The 17,388-nt window shown below is 40.7% G+C and overlaps 1 protein-coding gene across 8 annotated transcripts in view; it reads left to right on the top strand.

Annotated features, from left to right (window-relative positions):
• Nucleotides 1–6,202: 6,202 nt before the first annotated feature.
• The window catches only part of EYA4 (EYA transcriptional coactivator and phosphatase 4), a 274,048-nt gene continuing 262,862 nt past the window's right edge, over nucleotides 6,203–17,388 (top strand). For 4 of the 8 annotated variants that reach the window (XM_083176667.1, XM_083176666.1, XM_083176664.1 and 1 more), the window contains exon 1: nucleotides 6,203–6,733. The gene's annotated coding sequence lies outside the window, so the exon portion shown is untranslated. The remainder of the gene's footprint in view (nucleotides 6,734–17,388) is intronic. The other 4 variants (XM_083176669.1, XM_083176673.1, XM_083176671.1 and 1 more) reach the window with 1 other exon arrangement.

Genomic DNA, 17,388 nt, shown 5'->3' with positions numbered 1-17,388 from the left:
TGTCCGCCCCCTACACGTGCGTCACGACTGCATTACCATACGTACGCCCAGCGTTTGCATGGGAACGCCCATGAAACGCGGGGCGTATGCATATGGTAATGAGCCCAAATAGCCCTTCACGCCCCTCTCTACCCCCTGTTAGGAGTGTTCACATTTCATGCGGGATTTGGCCGTACGCCCCGCTCGCACATGCGCAGAGACGCCTCTGCACATGCGCAGACACAAAACATCGGCGGCTCGAACGCACGCGGATATTACCGCACCAACCAGAATAAGGCCCATTGTTATGACAGTAGTGTATTTATGGATTTGTCCAGCTGCTGCAATTTGAGGTCTGCCTTTAATAAGCTTGATTTGACCTTGAACAGATATTTATTTATTCATTATTTCTTACCAGTTATTTATATAGCGCATACATATTCTGCAGCGCTTTACAGAGAATATTTGAACATTTACATCAGTCCCTGCCCCAGTGGAGCTTACAAACTATGGGGCCAATTCAGGATGGCTCACAGCGATCCAAATTCAGCCCCAGCCCTGATGGTGGGGTTTGCGCATGTGCAAGCGCATTTCTATGTATTGCAAACTCCGACAGCCAACAGTTCAACACTCGCCGGGCCATTTGCTGTGGAGAGGGAGGGCCGGGGGTGAAAACGGGGCTCACCCATGGGAACACCCAGAGTTTTTGGGTGCCCCTATGAAAACGCTGGGCATTCACTTGGTTACTTGGGTGGGCTGATGTCTACTGGGGGTGAGCGTGTAACGACACAGGATTTCAGGCGCCTGCCCCTGTCTTCATCCTAGCACTCGTAAATAAATGTCAGTTGAGACTTTTATTTGCAAAGGCAGGATAAATCATTCGATGATAAGCAATCGAATGATTTCTCCTGATAGCAGAGGCATGCGAGGGGATTTGTTCTCATACACATCCCGTCACACGGTATCGAGGGGATTCGGTGTGGTGGGAAGCACCCGGGCAGCATCTCAGGTGTTCGTAGCTTACCGAGCCAACCTGAATTAGAGCCTATTGCACACACACACACATACATTCTATCTAGTTAATTTTTTTGTTGAGAGCCAATTAACCTACCAGCAAGCACAGGTAGAATAGGGCCATGGTGGGAATCAAACCCATGACTTCAATGCTGTGAGGCAGTAATGTTAACCATTACACCGTGTGTACTTGTAAGCTGATGCTCAAAATGTGACCTACCTAAAAGATACCAAGTATTTATATAATTTTCCTTTGGTGATCCTGTATATATGTGTGTGAGTGTGTGCAAGTGTGTGTAGTGTACTCACTACTGTAAACAGTAAGGATGTTAGGCTACAGTACCCTCAGAATCTCAAAACCTGTTTAGAAACACTAGTCCTGCAGTAATTGAATCATATTCAATCACAGATGTACGTTTACGGCATTTAATATTATTTTATGTTACACTAGATAGTAAATCATTTCCATTGTATTTCTTAAATTATGATGTCAAAATGTTCAACAGATAGGAATATATTTCTAAGTTGTCTATACTAGTGTTTCCACTGTGTGTATGCATAAATTATTTTTTTTACCTCAGAGTGACTTTATAAGAAACTTCTTACCGTGAAAATGACTTACTTAAAAAGAAGGACTTTTAAAAGTATAGTTTAAAAGTTTTAGTATGTATAAAAATTACTTTAAACACTTGTATTCACATGGGAAACACAAATGACATATGACTTTTAAAAAAATGATTTACTTTTAATACAAAACACATTTTTATTCTCCACTCACCAGGTGACTGCATCACACTTTAGGACATTCAAGTTGGAATGAATGTTATAATTTAACTGACATTTGCTTCCTGCCACAAATTGCACTCATATAAAGGATAGTGTTAAAAAAATATATTCATGCATGTACTTACTGTGACCGCAATCACTATCAGCAGGATTAAAGGTGCCCCTACAATAGGGCGATTCACATGCAATTTGGGCACTTTTCATGCGATTACGGTGATCAGTCACCTGAAAAGCGTCCAAATTGCATGTGATTGACAGCATGTGCGGAGCCTGCGAGTTGCAGTACTTGCAGACACAATCTGTTGGATTGCTTCAAGTTGGGCAGGCTTGGGGCATAGCGGGTGACTTCTCCAAGGTGAGAATTCTCATTAGCCTAGTGTATGCCCAGCTTAAAAACGAATTAGCACTCAATAAGATGGTCGCGTGCTAAGCATTGAAGTAGCTTAGTAATGTGCAGAGCCAATTGCATCTAAAACTTTCAACTGGGGCATAACCGCAGAGTTGTTGCTACTGAGTTGTTGCATATTTGTGTACATTGATGCACCTTCTCCAGAAGAAAACAGGAATTGTATAGCAGGGAGAGAATTATAATGACACAATTCAGCACAAATCATGTCATCGGGTCCCATTTGGTTTGCCCACTTGTGCTCTGTAAGTTTGTGGCCGAGGTGGGTTGCAGGGAGGGAACCGGTTGGCTAGCTGGGGATGCAGGAGACTCCCAATTTTCAGGAGCCTCCATCCGTTCAAAGTACAAAGAATGTCTTCTTGACCTCTAATGTGCCCTGAGAGTGCGATGTGCTGTTGCCTCTGCATTTTAATGCCGGCAGCAGCATCAAAACTCATGGACTAAATCATCCTGGCTTTGCACAAAAGTGTTCAGAACCCTATGGGGCTGCAAGTTCATGGATTGGTCCCTCTGTCTGTGGTTAGCAAAGGAATATTGTAATTAGCCATCTCCTTCCAAAGATGTGTGGATGTTACAGTATGTTACCTTTCCAACATCCTATTGTAACACTGGGTACTCTTTACCTAGAATGGCGCCCGCGATTGGCATCGCGGGCGTCGGGGGTAAAAAATCGCGGGCATCGCGGCCATTGCATGCACATAAAAAATGGGTGCGACGCGATGCCCGCGATGCCCGCGATTTTCCCATAGGGATCAATGTTAAAAGTGAGATTGGACGCGATTTTAGTGTTAAATGCCTCAATGCCCGCGATTTTTACATAGGAAACAATGTTAAATGGGCCACAGAGCCCTAATAGTCCCCCTGAAGTCTTAAATGGCCCCCACAATTTTTAACGCCACCCCACGATCAACGTGAACCCGAAGCGTGGCGAGCGCAGCAAGCCCGCGAGGGGCGGCGGTACGCGTCCTCCGACCTTTTCATACCCCCACTATCCACGTCGGCGTGGAGTTGAGAATAGAATAGTGTGGCGAGCGCAGCGAGTCACCGAGCCCCGCGAGGGGACGCGGATATCTGTGAAGCCCGCGAAGGGACGCGTTTACCTGTGAAGGTATCAGCATGCGCTCGCCACGCTTCGGGCTCGGTGGCTCGCTGCGCTCGCCACACTATTCTATTCTCGACTTCACGCCGACGTGGATAGTGGGGGTATGAAAAGGTCGGAGGACGCGTACCACCGCCCCTCGTGGGCTCGCTGCGCTCGCCACGCTTCGGGTTGACGTTGATCGTGGGGTGGCGTTAACAATTGTGGGGGCCATTTAAGACTTTAGGGTGACTATTTGGGCTCTGTGGCCCATTTAACATTGTTTCCTATGGAAAAAATCGCGGGCATTGAGGCATTGAACACTAAAATCGCGTCCAATCTTACTTTTAACATTGATCCCTATGGGAAATTGCGGGCATCGCATCGCACCCGTTTTTTAGTGCATACGATGGTCGCGATGGTCGCGATGGTCGCGATGGGCGCCGTTCTAGGTAAAGAGTACCTAACACTGTTACCTTTCCTATTGAAACACTGTTAACAACAACCAGTGTATTTAGCAATTAACTGCCCTTACCTATATTAATCCCTGTGTTACTAATAAATTCAGGTGTCCATATTAAGCAGTCAGCCCCCCCGTGCCTACTGTATATTAGTGTGGGCAGGCTCTTCAGCAGCTTGGCATGCAAAAAAAAATCATTATTCAATAATCCAAAATAATCAATATTTATCTAGATTGCAGTAGAGTAGATTGCAGTAGAGTGCATTTAGTATATATCTGTACGTGTCCTATATCTGTACTGTTTTACTTGTCTACCTATCTGGCTAATGCAATCACCATGTGGCGCCGCTGAATAGCTGCCTGGGTACTGCACAGATCAGTAAATATATGTTCCCCCTGTCCGTGTCCCTCATTAGAATGCGTCTAGTGCATATCTATATGTGTGATGTATATCTGTACTGCCATTGTTGCTCGTTCTGATAACCCTTTGTATTACAGTATGTGCATTATTTTTAATGTCTGTAAAGCGCCTTGAGTCCTGACGGAGAAAGTATAAACTTACTTACTTGTTGTAATCCATGGAATAGAAGGTGGAGTCACTGATTACTATGCTACAGAGAACCCTAAGATTTCTTCACCTTGCCTTTACAGTATCAGTCTTCTGAAATGTACTTAATAATATCATTTACTGGTGCATTATACTGAAACACATTATTTAAAGAGTGTATACTGTGGTACACTTTAGTCATCATTATAGCAACCAAGAAATACTTTATTTAAAATGCATGGCTTAATAATGAGAAGCAAGCAAGCTGTGATCAATCTTTGGCTTACAACCAGCATGGTAACTGCTATTTAAATTAATATGTTAATATACAGATTATGATATTATTTGCATCGATTATGTTTTAACAAATAGTTGCAGTGTTGTCATATAGTACAAAATATGTTTTTTTTTTTTTTTTATCAGTGTGTGTACATATCCATATGTAATGTATTGTGTGTACATTATGCATTAGTGATATACATTATATCTGTAAGAATTCCTTCCCTGCATTAAACATACCTGAGGATAAATCAGTAGGCCATTAATGGACTGAAGTAGATTATAATTGAGATAAATGTGCATACCCAACCATTAGTGGAGCTAAGGGTTTTTAGTAGTGAATTGCGTTAGTAGCCATAGATACATTAAGTTATACTGGTTATAATTTGTGTGCATTTTCTCTCAAAATAATGTTGAGGATTTGTTGACAACACATCAGGGTTATTCTGACTGATTTGTTGGGTTTGCAAATTCGCATGCTTGCGAGTCAACCAAATCCCGCCTTGCGATTGGTGGTACGCTTGGTGTACATAAACATCCTTTTGCAGCCTGCGGGGGAACACCCACATTATTTGATGGTCTCTAACCATCGAATGATGTGGAACATGCACGCATATCTAAGGATACTCAGAGCAATCTTACATCTCTGTGCGCATTCTGAGGGAATTGGGTGGGCAGCTGACATCCGGTGATGTCAGCTGTCTGCCCCCCGCACCATTGGCCCATTAGCATGAAACACTGGGTGTTCCCATATGCTAATGGATCACTCCAATGCCCCATGCCCCTGCCCCCTCTCTCAATGAGGGGTGCGTGCACCCAGCGAAGTTTGCACATGCGCAGAAATGACCCTTCACGGGGGAGATTCTCTAAGAATCTCCGCCCCCCCCTTCGCATTTATAATTATCGCATATGTTCTTTACAGCATCCCAAAATGCGGTAAAAACTCTGATAACGGGGTTTTTACTGCATTTCTAACTTAGAGAATCTCCCCCCACATGTACAGATGCAAACAAACAAAGTGGTCCGTACAAACGGACCTGAATATGGTCCATAGTATAACCTAAATGTATAATAATAAATCTATGGTATTTGGGATGCAGCAGGTGACTACTTAATAATTTGGCTGGAGGTGTGAGTTTTTATAATGCATATGTCTCTTCCATTGCCTCATATCTACTTCTATTGTTGTATATAGGAAATATAGGAAATATCTCATCTAACAATGATGCCCCTACTAGTTGTTTAATAAAATGTTTCCTTATTGACACAGCGTGACGTCTCATGTTATAACCGTATAATGCCCTTCGTATATCGGCACTACTGCACTGTATGGGGCACATACTTGTCTGACACAAAAGTAAGATTTCAGTTTAGTAAAAAATCTGTGTAGTTCACCTTAGACAAGCTTGTTCTCTATTGCTATTTGTAACAGGGTAGCAAGTACTGGCCCCTAGTGGAGAGTGAAGAAAAGCCAGTATATTACTAAGAATTAATGGAAAGGAATCATACTGTATTGCGTATGTGGATAAAATTCATTTTTGTCAATTGCCAATGTGTTGCCATCAACAAGGACATATACTGTAGCAGAGTAGCAGCAGGGCACAGAGCTGCACACTGTCAGTGACAGGCTGCTGGTAATGTGAGAGACGGACAGCAAGGGGGGGCTGAGAGAGAATTCCTCTGCACTCTCTCTGTGTACAGGGATCACACTCCTCCATGTGGGAAGAAAAACACCAGAGTGGAGCTGACCAGAAGGAACTACTCTGTGTAAGCACATGTTGCATCCACATAGTGACCTCACTCATTCCCCACGCGAGAAAGAGCCAATGACAGCGTGCGAGGACTATCCACTCAGAAAATCAACATGAGCAGAGACCTTTCCACCCCACCAGGAACAGCTCTGTGCTGCTGAGCCTGCAGCGTTTTTCACGAGTGGGATCCTCACTCGCTACATATAGTTTTCTGATTATTTTTATTATTTTTTGGTTCGGGTTTTGTTTCTCTTTTTGGCCACTTTTGGAACCTAGTGAAGAAGTCAGGCGGCTGAGCGTGTGCTGGAGCGGTGGCCCCACTAGCTGCTGTGTACGGGACAGCCGCTCCCAGCAAGTGGGGACTCTGAGGAGCCACCTACAGCGACTGTCACTGGAGGAGCAGACACCAGGCAGCAGCAAGTTGGAGCAGACGGTGAGTTCTCCTGTCCCAGCCTCTTCCTAACACTCAGCAGACAGCAGCACAGCTGTACTAGTTCCTATCAGATCACTGATGAGGATGAGGTGTGTAGTGTAGTGTGGTGTGTGTAGGGTGGGGGTGACACAGTGACAGTGAACTAGTGGCAAGAAGGAAAACAAGAACATTTGGAGGAGGTGTCCTGTTTGTTTGGGGTCATCTCTGCCTCCTGTGCTCCTTATAATCAGAGCATTACTTATTCCTCTGTGACAGTACCACAGTGCTCAGGTTGTTTTTCCAGGATCCCTAATTAAATAAAGGGGTCAGCATCTATTCTATAACTGAAAAATAGCACAGAAAATTCCCTATGAGGTTGTGTAATTGCTACAAAATTGTCCTTTTCACACATTTTACCAAGCAGTGGTTGTATTACTATTTTGTTTATAATGTTTAGTTCTTTTAAAAGCAATAATCTCTGTGTGTGTGTGTGTGTGTGTGTGTGTTTCCATCCATTAAACTATGATAAAGTATGTGACATAGAGAAGTCATAAAGCAGTGGTTTAAATAGTATAGAAAGCCTCATTAGCTTAGAAATAATGGTGCAAAGTTTGTAAAACTGCGTAATACATATACAGTATATTGGTAAGGGACACAATACAAATGATAGCATGAATGTGTGACTATATTATGTGCTGAAAACATTAGAGAGATTGTATATGTGTATATATATATATATATATATATATATGTATGTATGTATGTATGTATGTATGTATGTATGTATGTATGTTTACACACACACATGTATATACAAACTGTTTTGTGGCCTTTTTTCCCCTCAATCCCTTCTACTACCTCTCCTGTGATAGAGACACCATTCAATGCTCCTGGGCTTCAGTGTTTTGGTATGAAGACAGTTCCACGTGGAGCCTGTGTGTGTGTTTATATGTTTGCAATTGATGAGAGTGAAGGCAACAAGATTCTCTGTTTTCAAACCAAATGGGCTCTTGGCCATAAGTTTGCCAATCCAGGCTTCATTCTCAGCACTTCGAAAATCTGATACCCGAGGAAAAATGCTTTAGCTTGAATTTCACACACTGGCCCTAAATACTTAACACTTGCTCACATCCTTGTGCCTCCTTTACCTATAAGAAACCACTTTACCTTGAACCATTCACAAATGGGACAGGTCTTTTAGGTATTTGTGGTGCTTAGAAACACATTTTTAATGCAACCTTTAGTAAAGTATATGATTACAATTAAAATAATATGATGTTGAAAAAAAGTCTTCTGTCATAAAAAAAATATTGTTTTTGTAATAATTCATAATAACAACACCAATGTAAATATATAAACACATAGATATGCAGAATTAAATTGCTTGAACAAATAATTTATGCGAAAATGTCATTAGAAGAGAAAATAAATTGATATAGTAAAATAGGAAAGAAATGAGAGGCAATTAGTATGCTATATCTTTTTAATTTAATTATAATTTAGATATACAATTAAAATATAGGAATTAGTTATTTGTTCTAATTACTTTATAAAAAAATAAAATCCTACTGTACATAAAGAACACGCCAGGTTTAATAGGTTGCAGCTACGCCTGTTTATCGAAAGATCTAAAAATCATTATACATTCATATAATCCTTTGCAAAGTTTTGCATTACAAAAATGCAAGAATTATTAATACATGTTGAAACTATAGGTAGATCTAGTTTCAATCAATTACATTCTGACGTATTGTGAACTGAATGATGGTGGTTTTTCATTCGTATTCTGCTACAGATTTGTAATCGCATTACCATTTTAATATTTTATGTTACCAATTTATATAGTATTGCGTTGAAAAAAAAATGATCTTGCTATATGTTTAAAGTTAATGTAGCTTTAAATACAAATTAAATAATTCAAGCACAGCAACACATATACAGTGATAGTAAACAAGGGATAGAAAATATATCGGCACCTTCTCGTTTTAATCACTTTGTAGGTGACAGTACAGTATGTTCGCAGGCATTGGGGAGTCCATGGGGGAAATTTACTGATATGAGAGTTCTATTTCACATGGAGTGTTGCTATTGGCAACCAATCAGAAACGACTTATTTATTTACCACCTTCTAGAAGATAGTAGATCGTATCAGATTGGTTACCCATAGCAACATCCCATCTGAAATAGAACTCTTTCTTAGTAAATGTCCCTCCATATCGGTAGTTATGCTGTGTTTATACAGTATTTATGTGTCTGTTTATAGGTGTATTCTTTGCATTTTAGTCATCAATTCCAAATTGTTATTTTAGAATATTGTGTAATATGTTAGATATCCTACTCATCCTACATAGATGGCATTTTAATATTACTATTATTAATAGTATTAATACCAGTACAGATATTTATTTCCAAGTGGCAACATTTTCTAGGGCACTACGCAATGATGGTTTCACATATGAAGAATGGTCAGTAAGCACAGATTAATGATAAACTTGAAGGGTTTCTATGTATTTGTTTTTATTTTATTTGTACATCCCCAGATTACTGCAAAACATATGCATGGTAAATATCAGTTTGATGATAATGAGATCATAATCAGTAAAGTACATGTGTCAGTAAATGTTCAGGGTTCATGTTGAGGATCAGAATGGCCTGTTCATCAGAGAGAGGGAGGGAGAGAGAGATTGTCTCATACTGCATGATGCCCGAATAGCTGTGATGCATTCAGCATACCTCTATGTTGCAGCTGCTGATCGTATTTCATAGAACTGGTAAAGCACTTAAAAACTAAAATTAGGCACTGTCTGGTTGTAAATATTTCAGATTGCAACATGAAGAACTAAACAGCAAGGATTTCCCAATGAAGTAGAATACGTGAGGTTTTAACTGGGTCTATAATTGTATTTTGCGAGTCTACCTTATGTCCCAAAATCATATTAGTGTCTTTTTTTGGAAAGTAAAGTTACACCATTTTGTTATGTGGTGCCAGTTTCATGGCTGTGTAAAAGGTCCCTGTCAAACCCTTGCATAAAATCACATTTGTGCTTTATATTTCACTTGATATTTCCATAACATTAGGAGTTACTACACTTAGGGGGTATTCATTCGTCCAAGCAGAGATCACATTTTGCGGGATAAAGTGCTAGCCAGTCAGCTTCTGTCTAACATTTTACAGGCTGTGCTTGAAAAATGACAATTAGAAGCTGATTGGTTGGTACTTTATCTCTCAAAATTGTATCTCTCTTCAAGCTTTGATAAATAACCCCCTATATGTTAAAACAGAAAATATATTTTTTAAACATTATAAAAATCCAATATATTCCTTTACACTGCATATGGTGAACACCCCCATCTTAAATATTATTGCTTTTTCATCTAGTATATCAAAAATTAAGGGTCAATCATTGCTTAGAAAAAAAAAACTCAACGCAAACTACCATTAGCCTTCATTTATAACCCAGTATGAGTTATAATATTGCTAATAGCTGTTCCAAAGATATCAGCAATATCAAATCAAATTTTTGTGGCTTTTTTTGGAAATCCATTATCAACAGTTTCAGTATTCTTGGGCTAATTATTTACTCAATAAATACAGTTTAAAAAGCACTTCCTAAAAGTTGGTACACATCAGATGTTGTGCTTTATTAGATCTGAAAAAAATGTAAACTAAACTAAAAAGAGCTTAAAATAAGAAGTTTAAGAGACAATTCTATTCCACTGTATCAGTTCTCATGAGCTCAATGCCGTTTTGAAACCACATTTTGTCACAAGGGATGTGATATAAATGAGTCTGACTGTAACCTTTCATGTCATTGAAATGTGCTAATTGATCGCAGAGACCCTCACAGAATAGCATAGTTTGATATTTGAAACCTTTCAGCATTGGCATGGCCCTGTGGCCCAAGAGACTTCAGGGCATGGTTCTGCAGATGAAGTAGAATATTTTACTACTGTTGAAGTGCAAAGGCAAAGGCTTATGAAAAATAAACATTATTAATGTAGGTGAACATACTCTGATGCTATTTGTGGACAGCTCTGTATTTTGATTGGCATATACCTTACTGAAAATTTACTTTTTAATGCTAATTTGCATTTATAAGAATAGGGGTCTATTCAGAAAAATATGTTTTTATATTATAAGCATTGCAGAAAAGAGATTGCTAAATATTATGCACTTCCACGGTTCATGTATAACTTTTATGAAGGTTGCTGAAAGTTTGTTTTTCTTTGTTTAAAGACACTTTCATATAATTGAATATTCTTGAGTTAAATGTTAGTGATACAGGAACACAGACCCTTTATATAACCTTTAAAAGGTAGTCTATACAAGAAGCACGTTGTATTATAACCAGGTTGGGAGAATGTAGCCAGGTTAAGGATTTGTCTGCTCCTACTGATAGATTTTATAAATAATGCAATATTTGCTTAATTTCATACATCTTAACAAGGCTATATTCAAAGAAATGTTTTGTCTTGCATGGGGAATGCCAAAAACTAACAAATATTAAGATTGTTTCTTCTTGTCTATTATTTTGAAATGTTTGTTTATATTTTCATGAAAGTATGCCAAATAACCTAATTTAAAAAAAAAAAAAAACAATTCGATTCGAGCACATAAATATTTAGTATAAATGTCAAAAACAGCAACACAATTAACACTTGTAATTCATCAGAAATCATAAACCTATGAGTACATGAAATACAAACTCAGAATGTCAAGGCTGCTTTCAGAATACCTGCATGTAGTCTAAACATGAATGTAAATGTTTCAGTAATTTAGTTAGCTGAGACTAATTGAATGATATTCAACGTTCTTTTATAAGTTGAGTTGCGGTGTACTGCAACTTAGGTTTAAAAGATTTTACAAACAAACTTATATTTAGGTATGTTTTTACCGCCATGGTAGAAGCTCTATGTGTTTCAATATGGCAGCATTTTCTGTGTGACTATAGTATTCTACATAAAGAAAAGGTAACATTAAAATGTACAGTATTTTGATACAGTACATTTTATATTAAAAATGAATCAGATGTTTTAAAAACTTTCATAAAAAGTTCATATATTGTAACACCATAACCTACTGTAATTAGAATGTTACCTACCCTTGTTAGATAGATGATGAGCAAGTGATCTCTGGACAGCTTTCATGGCTATGTTTCCTCCTTCAATGTCCTCCAAAGAAAATAATTGTTATTGTTAGTTAAGTATCCTTTGACTTTTCTGTGTTCTTTTACTTTGTGTATGTGTTATTTGTGCAGTTACCAACAACAGAGCTTGCTTTCTCTGTTATTGATCCTTCCGCAGTGGCCATGTTATTTGAAAATTCAAACTGCATAGAATTTCCTATGAATTGAGTCTTGCAACCGGAGAGGCCATTTCATAGAGATTTTGTTGCTAAAGTTATGAATTTGAATTATGTAACCTTATACCACAGAATACTATTCTGCATTGTAATAGTAAATAGCAGATATTAAATAAATAGTCTGAAAGTTTTGGACTGTTTTTGAGTGTTTTTCCATACTAAAAAAAAAATAAGGGGCATCCAATTAGTTTATATAGCTTTTCAAACTCACTTCCCCCCTCCCAAAAAATAAATAAAAATAGGGGGCTGGTAATGTGGTTTTAGCCAGATGGTAATAATTCAGACACCCAATTATAGCCCTTTTTTTTTTTTAGACCAAAAAAAGGAGTAATATTTCAGACAATGACACTTTGGACTAGGATAAGTTTCTGGATTGATGTGGTATAATGGCAAAACGGGTATCATCGGCTTGGTTATTAGGGGATTATGCTTCTCACGCCTGAGGAACACGAAGCATAATCTCCCACAAATGCCAGCTATTGTGGCTATTTGGATAGCCTCCAATGACCCATTAGCCATGGTAATTTACTGTGGCTAATTGATTCCCTCTATGGATACGCTGAGCAAGCAATAGTTGACATGTTTGATTTGATTATCCTTTTTTAAACATCATTCGCCTTGTTAACTGAAATTTATTACATTTAAATATGTGTAATTTCATATTTTAGAGCTGCATATTATAGTTTGGGTGATGTCATACTAACAATTTAGCTGTTTTTTATTGGCCCAAAAATGGATCAGGGCTAATAGGATATTCCCATGTAGGGGAACCAAAGCTGAAAATTTACCAATGGACCACTATCCTGGAAAAAATGCATGGTTGGCCAGCAAAAGGATAGTACAATGGAAAATCTTTGAAGGCTGTGGGTGGATGATGATTTTGGGCAGCAAGGATGGTGTAATGGTGAAGTTTGTATATTTTCATCGTGCATGCTTGGGTTTCCTTTGAGTACTCAGGTTTCCTCCCACATTCCAAATAATATACTGATTAATTGGCTCCCAACAAAATTAACCCTAGAATGAATGTAAAACCCTAGAACCCTCATGTGTACATGAGGTGGGGCAGGGACTGATGTGAATGTTCACATAGTCTATGTAAAAGCACTTCAGAATATGTGTGCACTATGTAGAGGACTAGAAGAAATAAGAATAATGGGGCAGATGTATTAAGCCTGGTGAAGAGATAAACTGGAGATAAAGTGGAAGGAGATAACGCACCGGCCAATCAGCTGTGTTTGAAATATGACAGTTGGAAGTTGATTGGCCGGTGCATTATCTCCTTTCACTTTATCTCCAGTTTATCTCTTCGCCAGGCTTAATACATCTGCCCCAATATGACTTTCAAGAAGCCAATATTATCACAATGGTCAATTGTCGCTAATTTAAACACTTGGAAAATAAAATATATAATAAAATGTGAGACATTACCCCTAAACAACACAAGAGCTACAGTCTAAGCTGATTACAAATGCCAGTTTGATTAAAAAACAGGGCCTGATCCCTGTTTTTTTCCAGGTTTTTGAACACGGGTCACAGCTCATGCAACTTGGACCCAGGTTAATCCTGGTTTCTCACGTTCACAATGAACCCAGGTCATCCCTGCAAAATATTCCATGTATAACAAATATACTGTTCTTGGGGTGTGCTATAGCACACAGACCTTTTTACTGTTGACCTTTTGACTGTCTACAAAGACATTGTGAGCCATCCGGATCCCCTGATGAGGTAATAAAAAAGAGCGGTGAATTAATCAGGACATAGGCATACTTTTGGGGAAAAAAGTAATAGCTCATATGTAGAAATATAAATAAAAGGTATAAATGACCCCACATGTATCAATATAAGTAAACTATGTTTTCCGTTTAGGGCGGGTATCCAATTACAAGCCGCAGCTATTAGGGACTTTGAGGTAAATTTACTAAAGGTTCTAAAAGTGTTATGGACAACATCCCTGTTTTCACTTTTAGAACATTTAGTAAGCTTACCCTTTTGTTTGACCTGCCTTAGGCAGGCAAAGTGAAATACCTGATAAGTTTCAGCCTTTTGCGGCTGTGGCGACAAAATAAAAACACACACCTTTCACTGAAGCTGTGTGTTTTTGCATGTGTTTTTTTTACAAGAGATCTAATTGAATACCCTGCAAAAAAATATCTGTAAAACACCAGGAAAAATAATACTGTATGTGTGTGTGCACATACTAGGAAAAAGTATAGCAATAACCATACTTGTATACCTGTATGCAGACATATTAAGACAAATAGTTAAACTTTTGACAATACAATATGCAAAAAACTAGACTATTAAGAAAAGCCAAGTGTGCTTCCATATTTTTCCTGAAAATGCGATTACACATGAGCTGCGTGAGAAAGGAAATCTGTAGTTCTCTTTTGCTGCCGAAAAAGCGCTGGAGTCGGGCATCCCCTAGTTCCTGTATTACAGCATTTGATTCACATAGCTGGTCTACAAGAATTCTCCTCATGGCATGAGTTGCATGCTCCATCCTGGACATTGTGTTCTTTCATGCAGAAGCAATGTAAACTAGAAATGGAAAAAATACAAATTCTTACAAATGATAAATGGTTTCCTCCCACAATCCAAAAATATACCGGTAGGTTAATTGGCTCCCAACAAAAATGAACCCTAGAATGTCTGAGTGTACATGGAGTAGGGAATATAGATTGTAAGCTCCACTGGGGCAGGGACTGATGTGATTGTTCAAATATTCTCTATAAAGTGCTGCGGAATATCTGTGCGCTATATAAGAAACTGTTAATAAATAAATATGGGTACTTGTTTCCTAGCACGGCCACAATCGCAGGCATCGTGTGCCTTAACTTTAAGGCACACGATGCCCGCGATTTCCTTTGAAAAAAGCACAACTCGGGTACATCGCGTCGGTCGAAGCGTGGCGAGCGGACGCGGATACCTGTCAAGCCGGCGAGGGGCGTCCCTTGCGGCCTTGACAGGTATCCGTGTGCGCTCGCCACGCTTCGGGCTCGGTGGCTCGCTGCGCTCGCCACACTAATCTGTTCTCAACTCCACGCCGACGTGGATAGTAGGGGAATGAAAAGGTCGGAGGATGCGCACCGCCGCCCCTCGCGGGCTCGCTGCGCTCGCCACGCTTCGGGTTTGCGTCAATCGTGGGGGTGGCGGCCACAATGGGGGGCCATTATTTTTTACACACATGCCGGGGCCATACCCAATGAGAAATGGCCCATATTGGCCCTTTTCCCATTTTTTCCTATGTTAAATGGACTCAGTTTCAATGTTAAAATAATTTAAGGTACTCTTTACCTAGTACGGCGCCCGTCGCGGGCATCGCGGGTACATTTATGTGTGGCCGCGACGCGACCGACGCGATGCCCGCGATTTCCCATTGAAACCCATGTTAAACATGGAAATCGTGTCGGTCGCGTCGCGGCCGGCCATAAATGTACCCGCGATGCCCGCGACGCGATGCTTCCGATTTCCCATAGGAATCAATGTTAAAAGGCGCGATGGACCCGATTTTACTGTTAAATGGCTCAATCCACCCGATTTGGCCATAGGAATCAATGTTAAATGGGCCACAGAGCCCATTAACCCTTAAATGCCCCCCCCAAATTTTTAACGCCACCCCACGATCCACGCCAACCCGAAGCGTGGCGAGCGCAGCGAGCCCGCGAGGGGCGGCGGTACGCGTCCTCCGACCTTTTCATGCCCTACTATCCACTAGGGCGTGGTGTGAGAATATAATAGTGTGGCGAGCACAGCGAGCCACCGAGCCCGAAGCGTGGCGAGGGGCCGCGGATACCTTCACAGTTATGCGCGTCCCCTCGCGGCCTTCACAGGTGTCCGTGGCGACGCGGACACCTGTGTAGCCCGCGAGGGGACGCGTCTACCTGTGAAGGTATCCGCGTCCCCTCGCGGGGCTCGCTGCGCTCGCCACGCTTCGGGCTCGGTGGCTCGCTGCGCTCGCCACACTATTATATTCTCACACCACGCCCTAGTGGATAGTAGGGCATGAAAAGGTCGGAGGACGCGTACCGCCGCCCCTCGCGGGCTCGCTGCGCTCGCCACGCTTCGGGTTGGCGTGGATCGTGGGGTGGCGTTAAAAATTTGGGGGGGCATTTAAGGGTTTATTTGGCCTATTTGGCCCCAAATCGGGTCCATTGAGGCATTTAATAGTAAAATCGCGGTCAATCTGCCGTTTTAACATTGTTCCCTATGGGAAAATCGCGGTGATCGCGGGCATCGCGGTCATCCCGATTTACCCGCGATGCCCGCGATGACCGCGATCACCGCGATTTTTACCCCCGACGCCCGCGATTTCAATCACGGGCGCCGTTCTAGGTAAAGAGTACCTAATTTAACATTGAACCCTATGGACACGATGGACCCGATTTCTCCATAGGCTTCAATGTTAAATTATTTTAACATTGAAGCCTATGGAGAAATCGGGTACATCGCGTCGGTCGCGTCGTGTGCGTTTTGGTATGCACCCGACGCGCCCGACACGATTTTTTCCGACACGACCACAACGATAGAAATCGTTTTGCCCGTGCTAGGAAACAAGTACCTAAATATGTGCTACAGACTTCCTTACTCTTACACACTAGCTTCACGCTGCAACACATACAGTTGAGATTAGATTTCAATTGAGTTAATAAGGAATATTATTGTTGTTAGTAATCATTACTAGATGTATATGGTGCAACACCCTATGAGGGCCCACATGACCGTACATGACAGTCCTGAGTTGTTGAATGATATAAAATAGTTGCTGTGGGTAAGCAATGTTGGAGTCTCAGTCTGTTTAACAGGGTGCATAACTGCAGTGCCTGTGGGATACTTCCCTACGCTGCTTGCAATTGCCTCCACCACATCATTCATGGTATTGATGTCAGGGTCCTCAATAAGAGTGTCATGATTTGGCTCAAGGTTAGCGAAGAAAATTGTCTTTGCTAAACTGCCCAACATTGACATACTGTAAATAATGTATGCTTGATCACCCCAGTCTGTCTCTCCAAAGATGAGGTACACCAATTGATTATTCAGTAAAAATAAAAGAGTGGATATTTGAAGCCCACATTTAGACTTATGTCCGGACCAATGTACTTACTGTACCAATCTATCCATGTTTACATCAGTCCATGCGGCAGTCACTGTAAGGCACTGGATAAGAGCATGCAAAATAATGAGGTGAAAGTACCCCTTATATAAGCTAGGGATGTCCATTGGTGTAGTTACCATGCATGGTTACCATTAAAAGCCATATGACAAAATCAGTGGTTGCCAGCTAAGCAATGGATGACCATCGATAGTTTCACCAACC

Source organism: Crinia signifera, chromosome 3 (assembly GCF_055691185.1).
Source record: "Crinia signifera chromosome 3, ASM5569118v1, whole genome shotgun sequence".
In the NCBI taxonomy this organism is placed as follows: domain Eukaryota; kingdom Metazoa; phylum Chordata; class Amphibia; order Anura; family Myobatrachidae; genus Crinia; species Crinia signifera.
This window is presented reverse-complemented; position numbering and strand designations above follow the sequence as displayed.